The sequence below is a fragment of the Amblyomma maculatum genome, chromosome 4 (genome assembly GCF_055883805.1).
Source record: "Amblyomma maculatum isolate TAMU_Amacu chromosome 4, ASM5588380v1, whole genome shotgun sequence".
NCBI classification, from domain to species: Eukaryota; Metazoa; Arthropoda; class Arachnida; order Ixodida; family Ixodidae; genus Amblyomma; species Amblyomma maculatum.
Window position 1 is genome coordinate 90413572 of NC_139347.1, and position 27892 is coordinate 90441463.

Sequence of the window (27892 nt, forward strand, 5' to 3'; positions counted from 1 at the left end):
ATGGGATGCTGCGGAGCTCGCCGCTGGTTGGCCAGTGCGTGGCTTCCAGTTTTCTTCTTGTTCCTGGCGCTGCACCACCGTGCAGAGGCACTGAAGATAGGTAAGAAACCTTTTTTCGCATGTGCGTCCAGTATACCAAATGTGCAGTGCAATGCACCACACATTTGTCCCCTCTGCACGAGCTGGGCCCTGCACAGAGCTTAGCGCTGTGCAGTTTGGTTTATTTGTGGTCTAGGTTTTGGAACATCGTAATGTGCATGCACTTAGTATGAATCGCGAGTTTTACTTCATACTCACCAGAAAGCTCAGCACTGAAGAAGGTCGAGTGTGTCGCTAACGCACACCGCAACTTGCTGCTGTAGGGCTTTAAATGAATGCATTGGAATACTGTACGATAACATTTGCACTTTAAGAAGTGCCAGAGCATGCATTGTTCGAAACAATATTAAAAACTTCTGAATCCATCAAACTGCATTAACAAGCACAGTCGACGGTCCTGTTCATGAGAATAGAGAGTTCTTGAACTCTCGGTCCCGCCCAAGCGTACCAACATCCTTTAAAATGCACATTTCGTTAGTGAAAAGACAGAACCTTCAGAGAATTTATATATTAAGGTCGCTTTAACGCGACAGTGCTACGTTAATATGACGCATAATAGGCGGAATTGCTACGAGTGTAGAATTGATAAGGAATTTAAACTTTTTTTTAGAAGCTTTGGGCATAGTTTATCAATCTAGAGGTTCATTAATGTCCCTAAGGACTGTATTGCGCTGTTGTGTGGATGAGAAATGTCTTGTGCCTCCTGACGGACTGTAGGATCTAGATAATTCATGATTTCCATTCTATACTGCACTAGTCGGATGATGCTCTCAATCTACAGACGTTCAATTTAAGATCACACATTTCATTGAGGTAAAAATCCTTAAATGCAATTCCAGTAAATGGTAGATTTTGCAAAAGTTAAAAAGTCTGTCATTCAGTGACAAGGATCAAAGCTAGGCCACAAACCTAGCTGTGTAATTTGTAAATCTTAGGTATAGACTGATCGAATGAACCCATAAATACGCACTGTACGTTTAAAAGATAGCCCACGCTTAACAGAGGCCTTTTTCTCCAAATGGGTACACCATCCAAGGAGGATGTTTATTTCATTTTTCACGCTTTGATCTCCGCTGGGTTCGGCAAAGTAGGACAACACCATTATGTATACGTTCGTATTCAGGGAACCTGATATACAAGCTTAATTACCGCATATCCACCTGGAGCCAAGTAGTCAATGGACGCTGACACGATATGTTTGAAATGGAAGATTTTTCCCTGGAGCTCGGTCTTTCGCTTTTCTCGCATCAGTGTTGTCGATTCCGTCTTAGATCTAAGGCGCTCGCGGCCGGCTCCTTCGCAGCCCGCCTCTTTTACGAGGCCACATGGAGGCAATGCAGTGCGGTGGCGCTGCTCGTCAACGGAGCAGAAAGAAGCGCTCCTTTCGACCCGGGGTCAGGGACCGCGTGAGCCTCCTCAGGAAAAAGATCCGCCGTTGCAGCGCGTGTCTACATCAATGGCAGAGCCGCTAAGGCAGCACTCTTCGATTTAACTGCATATATTGAGAAAACCGAAACCGTCTTAATGCTGCAGCAAATGGGCAAAGAGTCCTTGCTTGACTCATTGCGTTGCGCTGCTGCTTGGGGCTGGTGCTTCGAGCAAACGCTCGCCCAAGAGAACAACCGACTTATATTCCCAGTGATGTGTTCCTTCTCAGGTTGCAGCAGATTTTTACTGTATTTCGCCCTCGTTCGGTCACTGAAAGACTGATTCATTCATCCGAAAAAATGAGTTGTTAACCTAACAGGCAACTTTTTTTTTTAATTCTTACCTGCGTGGGATACAATGTATAGAGGAAACATTTAGTATTATTTTTTAACAAATATTTGTGTTCATAGCACGTCTGATGCCTTCAGAGGTCTTTGCAGGCGCTAATTATTTATAACACACTGGCACAAGGAATCAGCTTGCTGGTTTGTTTATTTTAAGTGATTTGCCCGTACTTGGATTTCTCCTCGCAATTTTTGTTGCTCTTCGGCGATATAGCTTCTGTTCAGCTTCATGTCTTCCTTTTTGTTTTTGTCGCTCATAAGCAAAAGGGAATAACTACAAGCGGTTTCTTCTCAATATCCCTGTCCGTTGTCGCAATCATTCTTCCACTGCCTACGGATGTGCTCGAGCAAGAACCGACACTGAGTATTCCACTCCAGCACGGCTGGAAAACAACAGCCCAAGGAAACTCGAGAAGAACACTGAACTTCATTAGTTTGTCGTTACTGTCACACAAATCTTCATTAGCTAGCTCTAACTTTTCAAAATGTTAATAGCGAGTCTTAAGCATCATAGTCTTTTTGCTTGGGGCAGAAGCACTGAATGCGCTCAAGCTGTTTTCTTCATGTCGCGTAGCATTGCGCTCACAAACACTCCTTTTTTATCGGTACTTTTCTCTGGCTAACCTTCTCGGCCTTGCTCCCTCATTTTTCCCTTTTGCGCCTTGAATAAGTAACGTCCAGGTTTTAGAGAAGAGTTACCTCTAAAGACTGTTTAGCGAAAATTGTTGCGCTCCGTTCATTGGTGTCAGCCAAACTTCTGGAAAACAGTTGTACGTTAGGACTAAATGCTGGGACGTCATACGGAAGGAATGCTTTCTTTTTGTTTTGTTTGATTTGAAACTACACTGCTCAGCTTCAAGTTGCAATTTAAAATTTTAAAATTCCTCTCAATGTCTACATCTGCATTGCAGCTGTAACCTTCCAGAGCAGAAAAACAGGAAACATAACGTTGCCTCCACACACACCGTTTCTAGTTTATTATCTGCGTTTAGGCCTGAGAAAGCTTGGAGTGTAACAGAAAAGCTATTTCTTCCGCATAGTAAAAGCATTAAAATGGAAAAAAACTGGCAGCATTTGGTAGATAGAAAACAGTATTTGTGTATTTTCGATTTTGCTTTATGATACGCCCGAAAAAATAAGTAGCTTGTGTATAGCTTTTTTTTTTTTTTCAACAAAATATAGAAACAGTGCAGGCTAAGTTTAAAGGAAAGTGGACTGTTTCCAGAAACAAGCCGTATGTTGAAAACTTGGTGCCTTCTCACCGGCAATGAAAGATAGATCGAGAGACATGATCAGGTGTTTTCAAAGAAAGGTAACCAGTGATGATTCTTTGCCCTTATGTGCTTCCTCAAAACAAAATGCGCCCATTTTCGTCCAAAGTATCATTTTATCAGCCAAAAACGTCTGTTATCACATGCTGAAAAGGCACTCAGATCACATTCCATCCAGAGATAAGGTACTCAACTTTCACTTTGAGGGCATACTTCGCGCTATGCTGCCTCTTCTGCTAACTATTCGCGAGTCTTGCACAATTATTCTTCCAGTTACGACCAGCGAACAATTATACAACGGCTAAGGGACGAAGGCGTTGCAATGCTAACCACGACTTCATATGTTCCCTCACTTCAGCGCCTGCTGCACTCCCCTGGCGGCACACCAGAGAGAGAGAAAAAAAAAACTGTACATGGAATTTCTCTGAGCCTTAAAGAATCCCATCTTTTCGTTCTCTAGTCAGTTCTCAGGTCGTGACTATGGCGGCGGGTGCGTGGAGTGTGCATTTTTCCGTACGTTCTATCGGGGACTATTCTTGTGCAAGTCTAACTACGTGTGGGAAGTTTTATAGCGTGCGGTGAATTTAGCTCATATTCTCTGGTCAAACCAGAGAAACTATCAAACCAACTCAACGTGGAAACATTATTTGTTTACAACGGTGCAATATTTCAACTTGCCATCGCATGAACTGTAGAGGAGAAATGCTTTGCCAGAGAGTTCGATAGTATTAATTTTAACTTTTCTCATTGCTCGCGAACACTTCCTGTAACCATCAACGAGTCCCTCCTCACAACAGGGGCTGCTAAAGAAACAAATGCGAAGTTTATACCAACTCCTGATGGTGTCCTGCAACTATAGTCACGTGAAAACTGAATGTTGTTTCCTTCCTCTCGGGCCCCACTGCAATATAACAAGCGCCGTTTCGCCACGCTACCAGATGCTCATTACACCCTTGTTCGGCCCCAGTTGGACGTTTCGCACCAACCCTTAGAAGAGGGCAATGAGTTGGAAATATAAAGGACAGCCAGGTAGATGAGGCAGGAGATCATTCGCCATATAGTGCACTGAAGCACCCAGAAATAGGAAATCAATTCCTACGAAAGGTACTTGAGACTTTACAAGCCGCGAGGCTTCGAATGCGCTGTACAACTTTTTGAAAGCTTTGACCTTTTTAGACGTAAAGCTCAAGCTACTTGAGCATAAGGCTAAGAGCCTGAGAGGCAGTTCTTCGTTAGTTTTAGTCCATTTCTGGACGCTATAGAGACCTCCGATAACCGATATATGTGCCGTCGTTTTTAACCACGAAGCTCTTTGGAACTTCGTTGCCAAGACAGAAAGAGCACTCTTTATTGCAGGTATACCTCCAATATGAAGTCGTCTCTCTGTTTTTCTCTTTCTGCAATAAACTAATGTTAAAATGTCGGAAAGGTTAAAGGAAATATGAGCTGTGCACACTATTGTGGGTTCAGGCACCTGCTAAAAATAACGGCAGTAAACACAGTCGACATTTCGAAAGAAAACGTCATCATCCCATCCGCCTCTTTATTGAAGGCACCTCTGTGTGTATCAAGCAATGAAAGCAAATAATTCAAGGCCACGAACAAAATAACGATGCGGGAAACATTGCACTTCTGAGGCGATTTAATAACGCTAAACGACTTTTCGGTAAACTGCTCAGCGTGATTTTTACATCAGGTAAATCTTTTGAACACCGTTGTTGACGCGAAATGCAGAATAGAGGATGGCAGCGCTTTTTGCCTATTGCGAAAGAATCCCAGAATATTCTAGATGCGCGAATGTATTTTTAGAGACAATAGCGTGTGTATGACTAGCCGAGCAACATCGTGGATATTGTCGGACCAGCTGAGCTACAGGCTGACCTTGGTGACCCCGACGAGAAAACATCATCTACGTTTAGTGCTCCGTTGTTTCTCATAGTTTTATTTTCTTTAACTCTGTCTGGACAGTTCAGCTCACAACAATAGCAGCAGTCCATAAAGTCAGGTTCAACCTCGCAAATATAAAGCAAAAACCAGAATTTCTCTGCGCGATTAAACTTCGAGAGAAAAAAATCAATGTAAGGGTTCTTGGATTCAAAAAGCCCTTTTTGTCTACTGCAGCGTAATTTATGCTGGTACTAGCTGTCTTCGTCTATAGCAATGGTTACGTTTTGGGAAATTTAACAATTCTAATAATGTTTTATTATCTGCATCCCTTTAATATAGGAATTTTATTTTTCACCTAGCTGTTGTTTTCTGTACACCTGTCTGACCCTGAACCATTACATTAAGCCGCACCTGAGTGCATTGCTTGGCTGCGCAAAACTAATGCATGGATATTCTTCCCTCACAGGACTGGTGATGGGAGTTAATCAGCCACATCGTGTCGTCACAGCGTTTCGTGACGTCATTGAGTACACCAACCAACGTGCCCCTGGAGATCGCTACAAGATCACCCCACTAACAACCAGAGTGTTCGACAATGACACATTCAACGTCACCAACGACGGTACGTTGCTGTCTGAGATTAGGATGCTTGAATTTTTAGCATCCTATCATGAGGTCTCAGGGTTCTTTTTTGTGTTCTAAAACAAACAATGCGCTTGTCGGAGAAACCATTGCCATTTTACACAATTAAGGGTCACGAAAATTGCAGCTCTGCAGCTATACAACTACCCGTCAAACCCTGAATACAAGATCCTCCACCAATCGCTCCAGTCTATGCGGTGCAATATGGAATGATAGAAAAGAGCACAGATGACCCTCGCTGAAGTTGCTCTTATAATGACTGTCGGAAATTTGTGCCGTTGAATGGAATATCAACGTTAAAAAGAAGTTCAGATTAGAGTAAACATCACTCATTCACTTTATGAAACAAAACATGTCGTCTAGATTTTTGCACCTTACCTGCTGCGTACTTCAACAAAAAAAAAAAAAAACATTAGAAAAGATGCCCAATAAAAAATAATTCCTCTACAACCAGGACAATGGGCGAGAAAATAAAAGCTGGAAGCAAGTGTAAACTGGATACAATTCATCACAAGACGCTGCTGCTATAGTCAGCCTCTCGGAAATCGATCGTTTTGAATTCTCTTCAGCAGCTGTCTCAACCTGTTTTGATACAGTGTAATTGCAAAAAAGAAAAAAAAAGTGTTTCACTTCATTTTCTTAAAATTTCGAACCGCCTACTTTGCAGTAACAGCCTCACTACATTGCCTAGCAGCAGCTGTGTATGCAAGCCGTGGCCTTACACACTGCAAGGCCACGCCGGTTGCAAAAATCACATGTCACTGTTTTCAAGCTGCGTAACATTCCATTCAACCTCTCCCATCTTCACGGATTGAGAAGCTCGAGTTGGGGACTCCTGCCAAATGTGTCCTGTCACGTGGTCGCGTGAGGTCGCACAACCCTATTTCTAATCAATGCCCGGCCCCATCAGCTGCCAGCTACCACCTGCCACAGACATTCCGCGACGCCAACAACGCCAACGCCAATTTTTTTTGAAAACGGAGCTGTTAACACTATCGCGCAGAAATCGCAATTAGACACTAACCTGATTATATTCCGGTAAACTGCAGCCGTCGCGCCCCCCTGTCTTGCATATCTCCGCACGCGCGAGCGTTACCTCCAGAGCCAAGTACCCGAGCGCGCCACACGAGCTTGACCCCGATACGCTTACCCGAGGCCCTGTTACCTGCTGCATATTCAACATCAGTATAAAATAGTGTTACAATAGTGTTCACGCCTGAATGGCAGCGCTTCTCTTGTCGCTGTCTGAGCTGCCCTTTCGAACGACGCAGCCTGCGGTCAGCTGAGCTCTGGCGCCGCTCTGCTCGTGTCCCCGGACGGCGGCACGGTGCTCGAGGCACTGGCGGCCGTCTCCTCTCGGCTCCAGGTGCCCCTGCTGAGCGCCTCGGGGATGCGAAGCCCAGCCTCGTCACGGCTCACGCGTTTCGGCATCACCCTCAGGCCACAGGCACACGGGGCGCTCGCTGCCTTGGTGCACAGCCTGCGCTGGCCGCGTATCTACTACATCTACGACGCTGCCGAAGGTAAGTGAGTGCAACACTTTCGCTCTATTTTTTTCTGCGCAAGCAAAAAAAAAAATTGACGGCATATACCCCCCTACACATCCCTTTTATTTCTGCGAGTATGTATCAGCCATTCCTGCATGTAACTGTTTTCACTTATATAAAAACTATGCAAACTAAAACCCACTGTACCTAATTAGCCCACATTGAGCCTTCACTGATATCGAAAGTAACCGCATGACTAATCTACCGTCATAAACGTTCAGTAATAATCGCAGCTGACGAGCGAGGTTAGTAATACTCCCGACTATCTAATGCCGCACAAGCAACCACCTCATCATGCACATGCTTCAATTGCTGTCCATCGTAGCCCTGCAATTTTCGACAAATACTCTAAGCCCATCTTGATTGATGAAATTAATTTCGTCGGGATGGCTCGAGACGACCTACATAGAATAGGGTGCGGGTTGAGAAGTAATCATCACCGTCCCGCCAGCATCATTAAACTTTGCAAGGACTTGTGCCACCTGTTCGATGGCCCACAGCAAGTTTTCTTTGGTGCTCCTTAATGAGAGGTGCGGCGTAGCCACTTCAACAATGCGTCTCTCCGCGGCAGGCCTGGACAGACTGCAGGAGATCCTGGCCGCGCTGCCAGCCGACTACCCTCTGGAGGTGCAGCACGTGCGCCGGATACGCGGGGAAAAGGCCGCCTTCGAGTTCCTTCAGGAGCGGGAGAACCAGGAGTGGGACACGGACAAGTTCATACTGCTCGACTGCAGCCTGGAGACGGCGCGCCGCATCGTGCAGTACGCGTACGGCAAGCGCCGAGCCTACTACACTTTCCTCTACGCCAGATACGTGAGTCGAACCCGAACTAAATAGCCGTATGCGTCCGGCAGTTTCGATAGTTTCTTCTATCTTCCTGGAAAAATATTACTTGCCCCCCCCCCTCCCAAAACAAAAAAAGAGAGTGAAGAAAAGCGCTGATCAATCGCTTCATTTTTTCCTTTACATTTACTCAAAGATTCTTTTAATGATCGCTCAAGGCTCTGCCTTTAAAAGTCATAAGGCAAAAAAAAAAACGTATTCAGGTGTTTGTTTCAAGTCACTAGCTCATATTTTAAGGTACTGCCATCATCTTTCTGTAGTTACTTGATGCTCGTGACCAAAATTTTGGGAAGAAGGCATTATTTCGTTGACATTAACATATTTACAAGCGCAGTTATTTCTATTTGATAGCGAATGCTGTAAGCTCTGAGCTGGGCTAGTTTTAATCGCCGCGAAACAATCAAACGCTGTGAAAACAAACCTCAGACCAAGCAGAACTCATTAGATAGTTTTATTCCGCTAATATTCGCCTGTGTGTCACAGTCTTTATAATAACCACAGTCTTTAGTGTTTTTATTTCTTTTAACATTTCATTGTTGGTATTCCGACATGTTGATCTTTCCATACCCTCCACACGGGCGCTCAACAAAGTGTCTCCTCTGCAGACGCTTCCCGAGCACTGGCAAGACACCAAGGTGTACGACGAGAGCAAAGTGCTGGCGCTGCGAATCCTCCAAGAGGAGGCCAGCAGCCACCACAGCGCCGTCAGGGCGGCCAGCAGAGACTCCTACTACAGCTCCTCCGAGAGCGTCACGGTAAGCGAGGCCGAACCCCAGGACTTCCCCTTCGGACTAAAACGTTTCGTGTATGGCACGCAGAACGTCGAGCACTGCCACAACGAAGACTGGCTTAAGCTCCTGGTGAAATGTGAGACCGATAGAGTGCGTAATATCAGAAAGCTGGTCGCCCAAATGTTTCGAGCGATTCATTAGGCCATTTCAACTTCCCATGCAGTCGAAGTTGAGGGTATTGCCGCAGGAGTGCTTTATACCTTAGTCTCGAGCGTAATCGCTTCCTACAAACTGCACCTGACGTGCTGTCACTGAAAGTGGTTGGCTCTTGGACAAGTCTTTCCGTGTTTATTTTGTACAAATTCGTGTAGACATTGCGACACAACGTGCTACAACATTTGCTTTCTTTGCGGCTAAAGCATCACGGGATAGCTCCTGGTGATGGCACCGCCCCCTTTCTGCAGCTTTCAGTGGCGCCCGCTTCATTTACTTCGCATGGTCCCTGATTGCTGCTCGCTTTTTCTCCGGATCTCCATGCACAGAAAACTTAAGTAGGCTTTCCCTGAAGAAGCGATGCAAGCTACACTAGTACTGAAGAATTAATTCTCCTATCCCGTTGCATACATAAATGCTATCAAGACGGCATGCTGTTGACAGTATCATTAATGTACCTCCTGTCCTACCGAATGGTAAAGATACAGAGTGTGAAACATTACTGTAGAGGCGAAAGAATACACTGTAGGGTACAGGATGTGGCATCGCTCAGGCTGTTCATAACGTAAATGTCACCTGTTGATACACGGGAGTCATTGATATATGAGTGCCGCTCCCTTTTTCTTTCTGCGACAGATGTCAGCAGTTTCATATTTGTCATATTTTATTTCCTTTTTGACGTATTCTTATTTTTATTTATTTTCAAATTTTTGCTACACAAGTGCGATTCATAATTCATCCTTTATTATTCTTATAGACTTTAATTTCAACGAGGTATCTTCAGTATTTTGTATTCATTTTGATGAACATTAAATTTTTCGTTCCTTGCCTCTTTTTGTTCATACAATGTAGTGTTCTATTTACTGCTACTTATTTCAACGTGTAATGTATATTGGAGAGCACCGTTTAAATTCGCGACTCAGGGACCCTTGGCTGCACAGTTACTCTTGGTTGTACATTGTATCACGTATATTATTAATGAATGAAATGTGAATAGTGTGGACTGAAGGCCGTGAAAAGTTGTGCCACTTTTGATGCCTCAATGTGGCGTCCTAATTTTTCCCTAGGAGGAAGAAGCCCTGGCATACGATGCCACGCTGGTGGTGAGCGACACACTGACACGGCTGTCTCGCGAACGCCCGGAACTGGGCCTCGAACTCTACCAGGACGCCACTTCGGGCCAGAACTCTCAGTGTTACGGCTCGCCACTCGTGCCCTACAAACATGGCCAGACAATTGCCGAGCTGCTTAAAAAGGTGAGTCGGTGCTTCTACCGTACATTACTATATAATGCCGTGTGGTTTCCTTTACCGTCCAAACAGCCTAATACTTCGGCCGACTAGGGTTAAAAGAAAGGGATCTATCTTCCATAGTTTTTTATTTCTTCATAGCGGGCTTTTTGACCTTATTAAAGTGAGCACAACATTGGCACTCGACTAAAATTTTCTGGAAAGATTGGCTCAGTCTTATCTCTTCTCTGAATTTAAGGTGCCTTGTGCTTATCCAGTATATGACATTCGATAACTGCCGCAGCATAAAAGATACAACTGACTTGGAGAGTGTCTGAACTTCAGTTAAGCCTTACACACGCAGCTACAAGCCCTTTCCTGTCCTCGTCAATGCCCTAGTGCTCCGTTCTTTTCCTTTTCATATATAATGTTGCTACCCCCCCCCCCCCCCCCCCCATCTAACTTTCCAAATGGTACTTAAGCAGCGGCCAGTAATCGAAATTCACTCATCGGCTATATTTGAACGCAACCGGTACAAAGATCTATTGGGAAAATGGAAGAATGAAAACGAATGCGTGTTACTCATTCCGTTGGCAACATGTGGAGGGATAGCTCCTACTTTTTCAGTTATTTCAATGGCATAATGGCATATTGCCTGCAGCTTAGAGCTGCAGGCAACGAATTCATCATTATAGCAGCCAATAACCTAATAATCGTGGCCTGTTCAACTGTATAAAATCTATATTGTTTGTCGCTACAGATGTTTTTGTTTATATTATCCTGCCCTTAACAAGACAACGTGTCAGCTACTTTTGCTGCGATGCAGCTGGCATCTTTTCCACCAGCAGATGAATCACGTGACCATCGATTTTTAAGTAAATCTCAGCCCCGCTGATTGTGATGCTACCATAGCGATTCTTGTCAATCCTCGTGAACGCAGACTTCTGTCAACGGCACCACAGGACAGATCATGTTCGACGAGCAAGGACAGCGAATAGGATACACGGTCGACGTCATGGAACTTACATCCCAGCAAAAAATGCAAAAGGTACCCTTTCTGCCTCCTTAGCCCTAGTTCTCTCATACGAAAGCACGAGCATGAAACCTATTTCTTTTTTCTTCCATTCGCCCTTTGTATAAAGGCGTAAAAGACCTTCATGTACGCTTTCGCAAAGTGGGCTTTCTGGAATACATTTTATTTTTACGGCAACTATGGAGTATTGTAACAATACTTATGCTAATGGGGACAACCTGATTAAGCTTCTCATTCGTAGAAAAAAGTCGTCTGCTTTTCGTGTTTCCCCGCACTCCCACTGAGTAGCTAAAACTGCCATACACACACAAAAAAAAGCAATGGAGAGTCTTTTCTGAAATTAATTTCGAGACAGCAACGGAATAATGTAAGACAGATTTATGAAAAAAAAAAATGGTAAGAAATGGTCTTTTTCTTTTTGCCATGTAGCATAAGTTTGGTTCTTATGGTTCTCTTGCGCTCAGCCCGATTATTAGGACTACTATAGAAAACCAGTAAGGGATGCGTTTTTGAAAATAAATAGGGAAACGCTACGAACCTGTCAAGGGAGGATCTGCAGATACATAATTAGTTACGATGCAGTTATACACTAAGCAAAAAATCCGGTCCAAAACTGTTTACTAAAATTTGTCCAGCATTTATAAGTCTGTTTATTCTTTGTTTTTTCTGACCTGCTGGAATTCACTGCATGCTAGGGATGCTAGGCTCTTTTATTTGGCAGATAACATAACTAAAGAGTGTAAAAAAAGATATATACGGTTACGTTCGCATATAAAAGAACTTTCAGGTGTAATTCATGTCTTCGATGCTGTCATGTAAATCATGGACATCTAAAGTGCGGCAATTCGTCATTGCTGTTAAGTATAGCATGAACATCTCCATCGTAAAATATTCAGCATACCCCAGGCAATCATACCTCTATAACATGTTCAGGACATTATAACAACTTATTCTCACGGGATGTAGAGCTTTCATTAACATGCATGAGATTGAGTCATACTGCATCCTTCTCAGTTTATCTTTTCTTTACGTTTTGACCTTAGAAATCATCTTTATTCAAATTGCGTTTGTGTTTTTATTACATTTAATTTCCCCTTAACACTTTCGTCAGACCACGTAGATTTCTTCGGATGGCAGTAATAACGAAATGCAATCCCATTTTGCGTTCCTGCAGATCGGCTACTGGTCCCAGGCAACCGGTTTCATAAAGCAGCCAGATCCCAGAGGCTATCAACCAACCTGGGCGGAGCCCTCGATGAAGAAGCTCGTGGTCACTACCATTGTGGTAAGTGGTACAACGGGTCAGCCAAACAGTCTGACTGAACTGGCTTGTTAATATGGTTACGACGCCAAAAGAAACCATCCATAACATATAATCTCGCTTTAGGGACATTATCCAAAGGCTGCGTAAAGCGTGTGAGCGCATATGCCTCAACGCACGACAGCAATGGTACTGCCAGCTATGTTCAGCAGCGGGATGCGTTTTTACCGCGGAGCGCGATTACGCGTCTTCAGCTGCGGAAGTTGTGGTATGAACAGTTCTCTTTGCAAAGTATGTATAGTGCCGCTCGTATTAAGGCTTGAAAATAAGCCAAAGTGGCCTATGTGAGGGCCAATCGTTGGAATATATCAGCCATAGTCCAAATTTCCCGAAACTTTACGTCAAACATGTTTCCAGTGAGCAACACATAAGAAGGTCAGCGAAATCGAAGGCTGCGATTAATTTGATCCATCGGGTGTTCTTTATTTTGCATTAAAATAGCAGCAAGCATTAAACTTCGCCATTTGTTCGGATCAAAACACGACCGCCAAAGCAAGAAATTGAAAGGCTTCGTTCTCGAGAGAAACTTAACGTCCACTGGACCTTGCCGGGCACTAAATGATAGAAACCGAGTTGCAGACCATGTAGGCCATCCGATGCATGCGATTTTGCAGGAACCCCCATTCCTCATGTACAAGAACGCCAATGACACCAGCGAAGATGAGGACAATCTGGAAGGCTACTGTAAGGACCTCATCGTGAAACTGATGCGGTCGATGGGCCGAGACTACAGCATTCGCATCGTCAAAGACAACAAGTACGGTGTGCGGGACAAGTCGTCGCAGTCTGGATGGAATGGAATAATTGGCGAGATCCTCAGGAAGGTGAGCACATACGTAAAGGGTCTCTCCTCTTTCCCTGCATTTGCGTAGCAGATAAATAACCGCAAAATGCATTATAAGCCGTACAACTTCTCAATATACAGCTTAAGTGCGCATTTCTGCTCTTGTCAATTTTGGCTTTTTTATATGAAACCTATAGTCTTGTTTTCAAACAAAAGTATTGCCATACTTCATATTTCGCTGCAACCCGCTGCGCTGTATCAGGTGTTAACGCACTCGGCTGTTGAGCATAAGAGCACAGGTTTCATCCTGGCCGCGGCGGCTGCGTTTTGAAATAACCGAAACGTGACCGCACCCGTGTACCTTGCGATGCTCTGCAGGTTAAAAAAAAAAAAAAAAAAAAGAGTTGATTCCGAGTTCTCGCGGCGTCCCACATGTCGCTTGGACGCGTTGAAGATTGACAACTCAATATAAATAACCGCATAAAAAAATCGATTCCCCGGCTTTTTCCATCTATGATGTTTTTCCGGCTGGAATATGTGCATATAAAGGCGAGAAAATTGAATTTAAAATATTTTTCTATCAGTGGATTTAAACTGGCGTCATTCTTTCCGAGATGAATGGCATGCCACCGTTTCGAGATGAGTTGCAGTGTACCATAGCGTCGACTGATGCACTCAACTTGAGAAACGTTATGTTATTCACTGGCCTATAAGAGGTCCGCTTTAAGTGGCAGTAGTCTTCCTGTCTTTAATTAGAACACGGTGTCCGATCGATAGAGGTGACTTTCACTCTGTCTTCAGTATCTCTTTAAACCCCATATGTCATACCCTACCGTGCCATACCATAACACATTTTCCTGCAAGTATATGCAATAAGGACAACGGCGCGTTAGGATATGACGTGCAGCGTCACGGTCATGAGGAGAAAGTGCAAAAGAGGCAATAAGTAGCCAACATGGCATCCATTTTGACTTCTCGGAGCGACAGACTTGAAAATTAGGCGGATCAGATTATTTCAGTTCGCAGCCCTACTAGCTGCAATCACAGATTTCGCCGATGTCTGTAGGGGGCGCCTCTCTCTCTCTCTCTCTCTCTCTCTCTCTCTCTCTCTCTCTCTCTCTCTCTCTCTCTCTCTCTCTCTCTCTCTCTCCTCTCTCTCTCTCTCTCTCTCTCTCTCTCTCTCTCTCTCTCTCTCTCTCTCTCTCTCTCTCTCTCTCTCTCTCTCTATCTATCTATCTCTCTCTCTCTCTCTCTCTATCTATCTATCTATCTATCTATCTATCTATCTATCTATCTATCTATCTATCTATCTATCTCTCTCTCTCTCTCTCTCTCTCTCTCTCTCTCTCTCTCTCTCAAAGTGAACTTGAAGAGCGAAAGGTAAGGTAGCGATACGTGCGTCACGCAGCCTAGCCAATGAGAGAGCGCCACGTATCACAGTTGCAGTCATCGCAGCTATCTTTGGACAGTGTTGAACAAGTGTGTTTGACTCTGAACTGAGCAGCAGCAGCTTGTCGCTCGCTCGCCCTCGACTTTGGCCTCCCTCTCCATGTCTCAGTCACCCTTCAGCCTTAACGGCCAACAGATTTGTACCCGCGATGCTCCCTAGACCTCGGCTAGGCGACACTCGCAGCATCACGCAGCAGCTTGTGCTAATCTCCGTGCGTTAAAAGGAGCTCTCATTCGCACAGATCACAAAAACTGCGTTCATCTGCATGCAAATGTAACAAATGAAAAGGAACAAGAATGAATCATGTAGAGAGAGTCATCTGGTAGGCATGAGGACCTTTAACACCAAAGTGAAATGAAACATAACAAGGTGTAGAAATGCACATAATCAAATAGCAGGGGTAAGAACGCGCACCTACTTCGCAATTGATTCACTATGCAAATCGGCTGTAATTGTTTATGCTTATAGCCACGTACTACAGTATAGACATTGTGGGGATATCTGCGGAAAAGAATCAGTGTATGAGAAGAGAAAACTACGAGTGCGATTCGCCAGCCTCAATAAACGCGTTTTTCACTTGCGAACCCCAGGTATGTCCTTAAGCTCACGGCGCACATTCTTGTGCACTGCAGCAGAGGCTAGGTATGAAAGGAGATGGCCTTTCGTCCCCGTCCTCTACCTCTGCGCCAGCAACCCGCGCCGTCAATTCTCCCCTTCCCGCTTCTGCACCCATGGTCCGAGCAATACACTCAACGGCACAGGAACAAACGCCCATCTCCTCCCTCTCTCTAACTAGCCTCTGCTGCAAGGCCACGGTCAGTCGAACATATCATAACGTCTCCTGTTACATTCGGTCCAGAAACAACCCGAAAGTCTTATCTCCTGTAAAGCGTGCTTTGTTACATAGTTACCCTATATGTGGGAAAGCGACAAACATGCGAAGGTGTGATTCTAAAGTTGTGCTGCTGCTCCACCGCCACAGGAGGCTGACATCGCCGTGGCTCCCCTGACCATAACTGCCGAGCGCAGCCAGGCAGTATACTTCACCGAACCCTTCATGAGTCCGGACTTGCGGTGCTGGCGCGGCGGGCTGACATTGAACCGCTGAGCGTGTTCAGTGTGTTCAGCTTCCTGCGGCCCCTGTCGTGGGAGGTATGGCTCTGCCTGCTGTCTGCCTACGTGGCCGTCGCGCTACTCCTGTTCTTCATCAACCGGCTCAACTGGCCGTGGCCACGCCCCCGCGCACGCCGCCCGGAGCCTGCAGCCACTTCTACAACAGTCTGTGGTATGCGCTCGGGGCCTTCATGTCCGAGGAGTGCAACAATTGTAGACCCAAGTACGTCGTCTGCCGAAATTCTTCTCCTCTTTCAACAACATCACAGAAACAGATCTCACCTCTAATCGTGTCATCAAAAATGCCACCAATTAAATACGTAAGGATGCGAAGGGCAGTTGGAGGGGATAAAGCACACGACAATGGCAAAATGTTTTACTAATGCATTATAACTTCCATAAGTAACTAAGCCTAGATTAACAGGCTAGGTTGCATGGATGTCAGATATAATATTTTAACAATAAGCCTCTTGAAAAAGATGATGACAGATGTGCCAAGTACTTCCGGTCGTTCATATCGCGCGGACGATTTCGCAATATGCGAGCTCAGTCTAAGGTAAGGTAGACAGGAACGCCAACCAAAAAGGGGAGAAAAACACAATGTTTTGGGAAGCTTTTGAGAAACAGTGTAACTGTAGTCAACTTGCAGCTTGCCTTTTTAACCCCTCGATATGTCATCCACCGGATCATTGAACGTACCCTGCGGATGTAAGAATATCGGAGGGGGGGGGGGGGGGGGGGGGAGGAAGAGAGATTTCAGGGATTGGTTTATTTTTCCTCGCGTCTTTTGTATATTCCATGATTCCAGCAAGAGTAGCAAGAGTCCCCTGCGTTAGCGCGGCTCTGTGTCCAGCTATTCCGAGCAGCCGGGACACCATGTAAACCCCGCCTTGAGTCTTTTCTCTTGGATGTCGGTCTTTTGGGCGGTGGACGAGGAGTCCTATGGCAGAAGCCGATTTTTGTGATTATTGCAGCCCTTCGTTTCGGAATATACGATCCGACATTTCACAGACACAATTTACATACAATATAAAAATACATTTTTCTTTTTTTTTATTTGGCAGGCGCATGGGCCAGATGCGAAATTATTTCTGTTCTTGTTTGGTCTTTTTTTTAATTTTTGGTGATAAGACCCATGAAGGAGGTGGCACACCAGTTTTTCCGAAGGTCATAAACGATTCCTCTCTTTATGCTTCTCGTTTTCTCCGCAGAAGAACAGGTGGCGCCTGCTCCCCTCAGTAACGCTCATGTAATACATGCGTTGTGGGGACTGTGGTGGTTCGAGCTTAACTGCAGGTATCGTTCTTTGGGGGTTAACTTTCTGTATACACAAACTTAAACTGAACATTAAAAAGACAAAGATCATGGCGTCTTGCCCTATCAAGTCCTGGAGCATCAAGGGACAAGAAGTGGAAGCTGTGACAGATTTTCTCTTGTTGGGCTCCAAGATTACCTCGGAAGGAGACTGCAGCCATGAAATTAGGAGACACCTGCTTCTGGGAAAGAGAGCAATGGTTAGCCTTGACCGCCTAGTAAAGAGCACAGACATTAGTCTGCCAACCAAGATCCGTATAACTCGTGCTATGGTCTTTCTTGTTGTGATGTATGGATGCGAGAGTTGGACTGTGAAAAAGGCTGACCGCCGAAGAATTGACGCGTTTGAATTGTGGTGCTGGCGAAGACTCTTGAGAGTTCCTTGGACTGCCAGAAAATCAAATCAGTCGATATTGGCGACCATAAACCCTGACTGCTCATTGGAGGGTCAAATTCTAAAGTTAAAGCTCACCTACTTTGGTCATCTGATGAGAAGAGAGGAGTCGCTGGAGAAAGATTTGATGTTGGGAAAGGTTGACGGTCGCCGGAGAAGGGGTAGGCAGCGAACGCGATGGTTAGATGGCATCCTCGAGGCACTGCAGATGAAGTTATGTGATGTTAGGAAGATAGTGAGAGGCCGGAAAGCGTGACGTGACATGGTCCATAGGGTCACGAAGAGTCGGACACGACTGAATGACTGAACTGAACTGATCCAGAAACCATGATCGTAAACATGGTCGTAAGCAAACAGCAATCATCCACGCAATGGAAAAGGTTTCTTGTGTGTGATAAACACCTCAATAGAGAAAAAGCTTCTCTGGCACCTAGATTCAACAAAACCAGCTAAACAGCTCACAGTCGAGAGCGAGCAACAAGGCAGCGCTCCTTTTCTCGACGTCCTAATCTCAATGTACGGGAGAGGCTTAAACAGGAGACCATGGCACATACAGTAGATGAGAGGAAACATAAACCAGCCCCTGGAATCCCCCCCACACACACACTTTACAACCCCGGGCTACGTTCAATGATCTAGGTTTTGGTTGGCAATCGAAGTTTTAAAAAGGCAAGCTACATCTCTCCCGCTGCTATACGCAATGAACGAACCGAGTAGGTTCCGAAGCACTCTGTTTTTCTTTCCTTTTTTGTTGGTGTTCTTGCCTATACGTCACACAATATTCATTTCCCAAACAAACAGATTTCTTGCGAATGATATCTTTTGAACGTAAGGTTATTGCTTCAGCTTCGTAAGTTATAAGCAAAGCAACACTAAAGGCATAGCCAAACAAGGCACTTTGTGGCAAATTCTTTTATTTTTTATTTCTTTTTATTTTTTTTTTTTATTTTTTTTTGCTGATGACGAAGTAGCGTGTTCGGTTCAGGTTGTTGCGGCCGCGTTTCTATGGAGGCGAAACGCAAGGTGTACCTGTACTGTACGATGTAGAAGCATGTTAACAACCCCATGGAGTCGACATTACTGGAGCACTCCACTACGGCCTCTCTTAAACTGTATGTAGCCTAGGGTCAATAAATCTCATACACCAAACCGTAAGTTTTACGCCACTCTTGGGTACAGAAGAAGCTCAGAAACTATAAAAGCGGCGTGTAATAAGTTCCCATGAAGGCCACCGCAGGCGGTCAGCTATCTTGTGGTGAGGGTCCTCACATCATCTCGCCTCACAGCACGCATTAGATTTCTGTGGCACGAAAACTGAATTTGAACGTGTTTTTTTTTTTTGTTTTTTTTTTTTTGTCGGCTAACGCGAAACCTGAAAAAACACGTACAAATCTGAGAACTCGACCACTTGATGGCACTCACAGAATTAAATGCGTGAGATGAGCGTATAATATATTCAGAGCTAGGTTTTGGTTGACAGTACGATTTGACCAGGACGGTATTAATGAAAGTACTTTGGACTGAAAACCGTAAGCGGTACGGGACTGCTGCTTCGCAAACAGAAAAGTTGTCACATAGTTTCGTGGTGACTTGTAGAGCAGCGCTTGGAAGCAAATCTTTGTTATTTTTAAACGCTTAGAAACATCTGTTTCCCTCGCGGTGAAATTCGAATAGAACGCTTTCATTTCTATTCTTATGCACGATCGTATTTTAGAGAATGTATATGACACAATAATATGTTGAATGTTTTCACATGGTTACCTCGTATAGCACACAATTTCAGTGCAGAACATCCACTATTTAGCGCCTACCTTTTCTCATCCTCTTTGTGACTTTCGTGAGAAGTCCCGAGAGCCGTTCTAAAGCATCACACCAAATAGCTTTGCCAACATTTGTTTTTATTTTATTTTCTACCAAAAGGTCAGTTCATCTAATGGGAGCCGTTATCTGTGCGTTAACTTACGCATTTTCCTTTCATCACTCTATTACTGTTGTTAATTTACATACTCTGCAACATAGCGCTCGTGACTAATATGCATATGTACAGTGACTTTTGTCGTCATTAATGTGCAGATTAGTGCATTCGACATCGTCTTAATTCTCTACCACCTCTCTTTCCAGATCCGTTGGGAGTCGGCTCATCAGCCTAGGCTGGTGGTTCTTTGTCCTGGTGATGTTATCAATGTACACGGCGCAGCTTTGGGTGAACCAGCCATTTAAGCCCCCCTCGGGACCAGTAAAAGATGTCAAGGAACTGGCCATGCAAGAGAAAGTGGAGTACGGCATTGTCCGGGATTCTGCAACTGAAGAATTTTTCAAGGTGAGAGCTCTCACCCCCTACTAGCAGATTTATTTCTTTCCTTCCTCCTTCGCTTCTGGTATACCTCTGAATTCATTCCATATGAGAACTTTGTTGTCACCAGCCCACTAATACTGTATCATCAAGCGCCATTGTATTCAATAGTACGGTGACTATCACTACCACCATATAGCACTCCATTCATGCATTCTAATAGGTTTTTAATCGAGAGAGTAATGAACGTTATCGCAATAGCATTTTAAGAGTAATAAAAGTTGTTGAAATAGCATCTTAAGATTATTACACTATTAGGTTGTGTTATGGTCTGCCATAACTCAATTATGCCATTTTCAGTTCATTCTTTGCAAAATATGACAGAGCATAATGTTTACATCTTACCTTTCCTTTTGTTGAATTTATATTAACTCCACAACATTAGGAATGCTTATTATCCAATAGCCGCCCGGTAACACCTTTTTTAAATCACAGGAATTCTAAAACACTATAGCTCAGGTGCTTCTGATAACCAATGCAGTGAACAGGATTAATTTAGCCTACCTCGACCCCAAACCCGACCAGGAGTATGTTACCGATGTTTATTTACTAGGCGCTTCCTCGTGTTACATCTTTCCAATGCTGCCACTTCCCAGTGCCACGCATTTTGACCTCACCTCCTTCCCAGCAACACTACCTCTTAACATTTTGATCAATCTTGGCGCAAAGCACACTTTGCGAGTTTAAATAAAGACGACCGTCCCATACACCTTCTGCATAAACCTCAATATCGTGGCCGCCATGGCGAGACAGACTCCGTCACAGTAGGGAATTGACTTGGCTAAGACCTTTCTGGTACACTTGATAAAAAAGAGAAGCCTCAGTACCAATTCAATCCAATATCTCTAAATAAGAAAAACAGCTCGTGTTAATCGAATGAACAATTCCTTCGGCAGCGGCTGTGAGACATGCTTCTGAAACAAATATTAAGAACTGCACCGCAAAGAAAAAGGGCAGGAAACAAAAAGAGACGTTGCCCTGCGTGTAGTTGACTGTTGCCTTTGTGTCGTTAGTACGCTGCTGACAGCTCAAAACTGCTGGTAGTAAGCGATAAGCTTGAATAGCCCTAAGTAAGAGCACCCAAATCTATTTTCACTTACAGCATACCAACGACTCCTTCTACGCGAAAATGTGGGACTCTATGGCTTCTTTCAACAACACAATGACAGTCACAAACGAAGAAGGTGTCAACAGGGTGCGAGAGTCAGAAGGAAACTACGCTTTCATAGTGGACACCACGAAGATTCACTATACCACGCAGAAGGCACCCTGCGATCTCGTCCAAATCGGCGATACCTTTCAGCCGTCCGGGTACGGCGTCGTGGTATCGCACAAATCACCTCTCAAGTGAGTGATATCTCACGCGGTTTTTCCTACTGCCCTGTTTTGTTTTGTTTCTTTTTTTCTCGCACGGCTGCCTCTTGATTTCTACCTCAACAGCGAGGCTGCTGTGAAAGTGTAGATTTTAGGCGCACAGAAGAGCACGCAATTCTGTTCAGAAACCGTTCAGAGTCTATACTGGAGATGGCGATGAACGAAAGCAAAGCAAAAGTGATGATTAGAAAACGTTCTAGACCGCAATATTGTCCGTTTACTTAGCCAATCAGTGCGTATGAAGACAACGCCGGACAGAAGTAAGTAAAATGTTACGACACAAAAGTACGAACTCGTGCGACGAACATGCGTGAGAAGTTGTAGAGCGACTATCTTGAAGCTTAGAGTGAATTTCACCACCCACCTGGCGTTTATTATGGTCATATGTAAAACTACTTATAATAGTTTAGTTTAGTTTGGTTGGTTTGGTTTGGTTTACGGGAACGTCCCAAAGCGACTCATACATTGAGAGACACCTGACTGAAGGGCTCCGGAAATTTAGAGCACCTGGGGTTCTCTATAAAACGTGCATTGTCATCGTACAGCACATGGGCGCCTTGTTTTCGCCTTCATCTGAAAGCGGCCGCCGCGACCGGGATTCCAGCAAGCATCCTCGGGTACAGCAGTCGAGCAACCTAGCCGCTGCACCACCGCGACGAAGCATTATCTATAATGACTTGCAACCAAACGCGTTAATTATGTTTATGAACGTAACCAGTATCTACTTGAAATGCAACTGAAAGAAACCGAAACCTTTTTATGGCTTTTTTTCAGAAAAATTTTGGACGTCACTATAGCAAGGCTCCAAGAAGATGAAGAACTTGTTGCTCTGCACAAGAAATGGTTCGGAAATGAAGAATGCCCCAAACCAAATAAAGTGAGATGTATTTTTATATAATCTATAGAGAGAGAGAAAGAGAGAGAAATGAAGGAACTTAAGATAGAAGAAAAGAAACAATAGCAAAAAGTGGTATCGAACAATCGGCGTTTTTTGGACGTGAAATGACTCTTTAAGTGATACTAGAATTCATCTTGAGCTAGTAAGGGATCAACAGATGAGACTGAAACACGTATGCAGGTGCATGAAAGTTTTTAAGGCGAAAGCCTTTAATGGCTCATGCTGTCGTGGACAAAATGTGTCCCGCTTTTGCGGCGTTCTGATTGGATGAGGCGGGATGACGTCATAGAGGTGTCGACCAATCACAGAGTACCACCACAGTATGCGCGAATGCGTGCCTTATACGATTATATGTCAATAAATGATCAATTAATAATTACTTATTTATCAATTAGCGACTAATTAAGTAGTTCATTATTGTCACTAATCAATTAATTGCTTCAGTAGTAATTAATTACCTACTTAATTATTCATTACTTTTTAACTCATCAAATAAAATAAAAATTAATTACTAATTATTGCCAGTTGCGTAGCAGAATGCGGCACTTTCGCCTTTCACTACTTTAGTCGCAAAAGTCTCTTATTTTTTTTTTTCTTGCCGCGGTAGCACTTTTAGCTGGCTGCCTCTGATTTTAACACTGCCTGCGTGAAGCCCTTGTCGAGCTCTCTGATATGCTTTACTATGACGAGCAAAGTCTTGCATTGCAATACAAGGCTAGACTTTGCCCCGCTGTGCCTTGTTACGACTAACCGCAACTTAGCATATTTACTATGACCTACAGCCAAGGCTACCAAGTCTAATAATAATCTACTAAGGATTACCATGACAACTGTGACTTACCGTGACCATCTTTCTTGTTTCTGTCACTACTGTGCTGCATACTTATGTACTAAGAATGACTGCCAAGACTCAGCGAGTTCGGTGACTGAGTAAACAGGAGTCGACCTCCAGGACAAGTTCTACCGCACGATATTCCGCGATATTGTGTGGTTGGCCGAGCTAAACAGTCAGTGAATCTTCTTTCAGTAGTTTGTAAAATGCTTGACTAGCTACTGATACTAACATTTTTGAATATTCTGGCTAAGGCCGTCATCTTCTGGCCAGGAACCATCAACGTCAGTAAGAAAATAATTTTCCAGTGGTCGTCTTATTTTGAATCCAGCCAGGTACTCCTTAGTCGTGCAGTCCATTTTAGCTATCGAACTGAGCATTCAGACTACGTGATGTAGCTGAAGCTTAGCTTTTCTTAGCCATTCGCCTCCCCGAGTGCATATTTCGAAAAAATTTTACAATGCCACCCAACTGCATTGCGTGTTGGCAATGCGAACCTATTGGAAGCTTTGATGCCTTTATATAGAGTTTGTGTCATTCTTTCACGATTGTGTTTGCACACACACACACACACACACACACACACACACACACACACACACACACACACACACACACACACACACACGCACACGCACACGCACACGCACACACACGCACACGTACGCACGTGCACATTCATTCACTCGGTTCGTCTAGCTGTTGGTTAAAATTTCCCCAAAGTTGTCTAGAGGCGGCGACACGGACACACTGACGGCCCGTCGAAACGTAATAGCTGTCTCTTCTAGGCTGGCAACGGCACTTCCGGCCAGCCAATGGAAATAATCCGGTCTGATGGCGCTAGTTGCATTCATTCAATCACATAAAGACACATTTTCCCCCGATAAGGCTTGTATTGTTAATTCAGCGAGAATTTGCTTCGGCTTAAAGAACAAGCACCGGCATTTCTAATAGAAAGGCCATGGTTATCAGCTTAAAATTATCAATTCTTCAATATCGCTTATAGGGAGCGATTCTCACGCCAAGCAGTTGTCACTGTAGTCAGAGACATAACTAGTGCAAGTGTACTCGAGTACCGCCGTGGCATCAGTTTCCGAACTAGTCATCTTGGAAAGCAGTGCACGTAACTGGCAAGCAGCTTTGATTTGCATGAAAAGGCCGGAAAGCTCGAAGAAGCGTAAGCCCGGAAACTTTAAATCTTGCCATCCTATTTGCTCCGCATATATATTTTTTACTGGAGCTGCCTGTTCTTGTTCGATGCAGAAGGCGGTGCCGCTTGAAGTTACCAAGGTTGGCGGCTGGTTCGTCATCCTGGGCGCCGGCCTGCTGATAGCCGTGGCCGTGGCCGTGGCCGAGGTGTGGTGCAAGTCTCCCGCCAAGCCTAAGAAGGAGAAGAAGCCCAAGGAGCCCAAGGAGCCCAAACCCAAGAAAGAGAAAAAGAAAAAAGATAAGAACAAGGAGAAGGACGACGAACAGATCAAGGTGATAGCCTCTACGCATAGTATTTACTATATAGGATACTATATACCCGTATATAGTTACTCTGTCTCCATACAGCGCAGTGCACCCCATTTGAATGGAACTAGGCAGCGGCACAATGCGCACGCAACACACCGGAAAGAGAATCCCGTGGTTTAACTTGAATGTCATTTTTCAAGCTTCCCGGCATGCTTGGGGGACAGTGTTGGTGGTATAGTCCCGTACGAAAATGTCAAGATATACAGTTTCTGTGGGCGCAGTCGTTACCTAAGAACTATGGAGCATGCACCACTTGTGCACGAATCCGTGCGCTGCCAATAAACTCGAGCCGCTCCTTTCTACTTAAATAGGAATATCCAATGCGTCGCTGTAAGTTACTTACGTAGACGTTATTCATACGTTGTGCACCTCCATTTTAATTGACTCAACATTAAACTTAACTTCGTTTATGAGCAATAGATAGAATTTAAAATATCAATTTATTTTAGTTTCATTTCAGGAATTCAGTTTGTTTTTGCGCATGTGAGAGGACTTACACTGTCAGTCCGCCATGAAACGCCCTCCTCAGCCGATGATGTTGAGGTCGTCAGAGCCACTCGTCTAGCGCACAGCGCGTTCCGTTTCCAGTGTTTGTCATCGTGTTCACCTTTGTTCCCGACGTCTGTTAACATTCAAGGGGCAGTATGTGTCGCAACCTTGTAGTCATGCCGGGCAGCCCGCTTTAAGCAGCCGCTTTCCCGTGAGATTCACGGTGTGTGCGAGAAATGAGGAAGCTGGTCGAATGGTGACGCGAGTTAATGACATCCTAGTAGAAATCAAGAAGCAATTGGCACGGAAAGGACGTGTAACGCAAAGGGATGACAACCGATGGCCGCTAAGGGGGACAATGAATTTCAAAGGAAGAGAAGCGTAGCAGCCGGCGGCAGAGAGATAGGTCAATAGACGAGATTAGAAACTTTGTGGGAATCGAATAGATGCATCTGACACAGAACCGGGTTAATCGGGGAGATATGGAAGAGGCCTCGGCCCTGCACTGGGTATAGGTCCGGATGATGATGATGATGATGATCTAACGGCCTTCACGTGCTGTCCGCAGGAGGAAGGCGTGGAGACGCAGCTCCTGCAGCCGGGCACCAACCCGAGCGCCTATACGGGCAGCTACGTGGGTGGAGCCGACCTCACCATTGAGGAAGTGGGCGAGGAAGAAGAGGAAGACGAAGTGGTCAAGGTCAGGGGCACTTTATCACTTCCTTACTGTCTTCGGCAAATAGATTTCCGCTGAAGCTACGATCGCGACCTGCAGGCTCAACTTTGTGCATGGTTCAGTAGTAAACGGCCGAAAACGGCACGCTATAGAGGCAGTTGCGGAGTGCAGTCGAAGCTCCCACTAGAAGTCTATAGAAAATGTCGGCAATCGTTGTTTCTCAAAAACTGAGGCGAGGGTTCGAGGATTCTGAAAGTGGTGAGTCGCACACGTTGAAAGTGGGGGATTTTTCAGTTTCCCTCTAGTCTAATACAGATTACCCTCACTGGAGTGAAGATTAACTTCATTGCGTAATGTGTAGTGATGGGTGGTGGTGATGATGATAAGATGGTGGTGAAGTTAGTCTTGCGATGATTATGTTGACTTCTGCTTCACACATGCTCCATTCTCAATAAAGTGCAATTATTTCTATGTCATCAGAAACACTTTCTTATTAAAAGCTTCGGGAGCAACTTTGTTATTGAGCACGTATCAGTTCGTGATCACCTATGGAGTTCATCTCGGGTGACGTTTTTCGGCGGAACTGCTCATCGTAAGCTACACATAGCTCTAAGAGAAGTAATCGCCGAAAACTCCGATTTCTGAGAACTGCAACAGTGCCTGTACATTGGCCTCTTCCGCTGAAGCGACCGTTCCCAACGCACTATTCTACGCGACCACAGGTTCCCATCGCCGACGTGGAGAACCTGACCGACTCGGCGGACGACAGCCGGGACATCACGCGCGACGTGACGGCAGACCGGATCGTGCCGCTGGCCGTCAACCCTCTGGAGAACCACCCGGAGATCAAGTCCATCGACCACAGCCCCGTCGAGTCGCCCAAGGGCGGCGGCGGAGGATACGAGAGCTCCGAAGTCTGAGCGTCCCCCGTCGGCCTCGCGTCCCCCGAGCAAGCCGCTGAGGCCTCTGCAAGTCTGCGTCACAATGCGCAGAGCTGATTATTATCTATACGTGCTCTGCAGAAACGTCACAAAGGAGTTAAATTCTGGGATTAATGATCGCTAGTCGGAAGTAATCGGCTATGTGGTAACTAGCTGTGTTACACTGCGCCCAAGCGAAAGGTGCTGAGTGGTCTGTTTTTCTTTTTAATGCTTTGAGCACTTGAGAATTACACACTCTTTCATTGAAAAGAACTTCTTTGTTATGAAAACACAAGAATTTATCCCTAACCACTATTTCTTAAGAAGAGTTTCGTCAATTAGACAAAAAGCCTCATTTTCCTGCGGTGACGCCCTGGCAGCCCGAAAAAAAAAATTCCTGATTGTGCCGTTTCCGTGCTCAGAGGTTGAGGTGGCGAAGTGATGGGATTCAGACCTCCGACGCAATTTTGTGATTCGCTGGGTAGCCTCGGTCCCAGTGGCCGTAATACTTGAAGGCGCTCAGCTTTGCATTGTGAAAAAAGAATCCTCCATGTAGGACAAAGCCGCCTGTTCTTTCATAGGAGCCGTTTTTTGAGCGTTTATACAGTCATGCAGCCTTTTAAGAGCATGTTCCGTACGACATCGCTTGCATAATAGGGTCGACCCGCTTAGCTTCGAACGTCTTCTAAGGCTCTGAAATAATCCGACGCAAGCGAGCGGTTCGAACAAGATAAAAAAGACAAAAGAAAAAAAAACGGGTTCACAGTATGTACTAAAGAATCAAAAGGAAACCTTTGACGCGTTATTTGTCAACAAGTAAAAAAAAAAAAAACCAAGAAATTGTTTTTACCTTACAAGGCGACGGATTTAGGTGTAGTAATTACCGACTGGTTAAATGTGTAGAGCTAACCAAAGCAGCGGCAGCAAGGGAGGCCCGCCGTTTACGGAGCAACGCACACTGCCACTTCCGTAGGACGGTTCCGAACCAAAGCGTGTCCATATCCGAGTCAATCGTGCTGTGCACTACTTTCCCCGTGTACAAAGAATTCCCGCTTCTCTCGAACTCTCTTAGCATGCGTTTCTCGGCGTAACAAAAATTCCTGCACTGAGCACGCAAAATCGATCGTTTCCCGCACTTACGGAGATTCGTCGTTTCTGACTAAGCTTGCCGCAAATGTCAGTGAAAAAA

At 44.9% G+C, this 27892-nt stretch overlaps 1 pseudogene; it reads left to right on the top strand.

Moving 5' to 3' along the window:
* On the top strand, nt 1-26703 carry LOC146191630 (glutamate receptor 3-like; annotated as a pseudogene).
* Nucleotides 26704-27892: the final 1189 nt, after the last annotated feature.